Source organism: Apteryx rowi, unplaced genomic scaffold (genome assembly GCF_003343035.1).
Source record: "Apteryx rowi isolate R43461 unplaced genomic scaffold, aptRow1 scaffold_1698, whole genome shotgun sequence".
NCBI classification, from domain to species: domain Eukaryota; kingdom Metazoa; phylum Chordata; class Aves; order Apterygiformes; family Apterygidae; genus Apteryx; species Apteryx rowi.
Genome location: NW_020447972.1, coordinates 11,729 through 13,669, shown reverse-complemented (window position 1 = coordinate 13,669; position 1,941 = coordinate 11,729).

Below are 1,941 nucleotides of genomic sequence, written 5' to 3'. Positions count from 1 at the left end.
ACTGCCCATCCCTCTTCACAAGTGATTTCCTGTTCATCTCAGACAACTTGTATGCTTGGGGAATTCTCTCTGTGATAATCATGTTTGTGAAGAAGTGCTTGAATTCATCCCACTTCTCCAGCGACACAAACCCAGTCTCTGTGATTGAGATACCTGCTGTGAATGTGTCTATCACTGTGTCAGAGCTGGCCTCTCTCTAATAAAAGGGGATTTCCTCAGTGCAGTGCTGGAAGGTTGGGCTCTCCTTCCAAAGCAGGAGCCAAGAATGCACTCAAGGACTTTCACCTGGGAGAGGGCTATTGCTTTTCTGGGGCTCTCCTTGGGCTCAAGGCAGTGAGCTCAGAGGTGATATGTTCGGGAAGGAGGGCTGGATTCAGCTCTCACTTGTGGGTGCCCAGTGCTCCTGGAGGTGGTGAATGGTCAAGCAGTATCTGCCATATGAAAGGGATGGAGACTGATGCCTGTCCTTCTCAGAGGGAGTATGGAGCCCCCAGGAGAGCACCGGGCATCTCCAAGGGCACCATGTGCCTAGGGGTGAACGGAGCTTCACAAAGTGAAATGGAGTCACCCAAAGATAAAGGGCAAAAGCAATGAATGTCCAGGCTAGTGAGAGCTCTGCAATCCCACAAGAGGCAGTGGGGACCTTGCAGGCAGAGGGAAGGGAGCCTGGAGAGTTGTTCATGTCAGCCTCAGTGAAAACCATGGGCTGGATCTTGCGACATGCCTGAACACAGCCTGAGCCATTTGAAATGCCCTGTGATTGCTCAGAGTATTGTCCATTGCCACAAACCCCTTGGTATGGGTTGTCAGGTACAATGATGCTCATCCAGCTGGGTCTGCTTCCCTCTGTGACCTCCATGGCTGGTGTGGAATCACCTTGTTGCCCCGGGGCCCCACAGCCCACTCACTCTGCAGAGCAGTGCCAACAGCTTGGGGCCCTGTAGGGAGCACAGGAGAGGGTCCAGGAACGGCTGACCAGGCCGGCATGGACACACTGACCTGGGGAAAGGCTGTCTGGAGAGCAGGGATGTCTCTGGAGAAGAGGAAAGGAGCAGTTGTGTGCTGGCCAGGAGGAATAAATGAGAAAGAGAAATCTGTTTCTAGACAGGTCAACTAAGGGCAGGCTGCTGTGCCCCTGGGGCAGCAGGACCTGCCAGAGGAGCCCCAGGGCAGGGACTCCTGTGCTGTCTTGGAGAGAGGGGCTGGCACGGGGGTCTGCAGGCAGCCTGGGGCTAGGGAGTCTCCTGGACACCAGAAGAAGGGGCACAGAGAGTGTCACTGTGCTCTGCCTCTTTGTGCCACTGGGGCCAGTCCCAGCTTGGAGGCTGATGGGGCAGCTGACACACATCCCCCTGATCCCTGGAGCTGCTGTGCCCTTCAGAGGGTCTGGGGCTGTGGAGTGAGTGCCATGAGGATCCTCATGCACTGCTGGGGGCCACCGCCACCACTGGGTGGGCTGAGGAGAGGGCAGGGGAGGTGGGGAGAGCCAGGGAGGGTCTGGTCTGGGTTGGAAAGGGCCCAGGAGAGGAAAGCGCCAATGTCAGCTCAGCCGTGTGAACGGGCAGGGTGAGGACACACACCAGGGGCTTGTGGTGCAGAGCCAGGTCTCATGGAGGGGAGCCAAGACATGCCGGGCACAGAAGAGAGGAGGTCGGTCTGTGCCCTTGGTTGCCAAAGCAGGAGACCTGTGGGGGGGACGGGTCACTGAGGGCTGTCGTGGGGACTGTGCCAGGGGGACATTTCCCCAACCCTGAATGCACCCTGCCCTGTGCGGTGCCTGTACAGGGGGGACATGGGGCCATGTGCGGGCGCTGGGACGGGGCAAAGATGGAAGCCATGATGTTCCTCACCACTCCACTGCAAAAGAGAAACTCCCAGGAGAGCTCTCCCAGCCTGGCCCCACGAGCTCTTGTCCCTGCTTCAGCCATGCCAGAGCAGAGC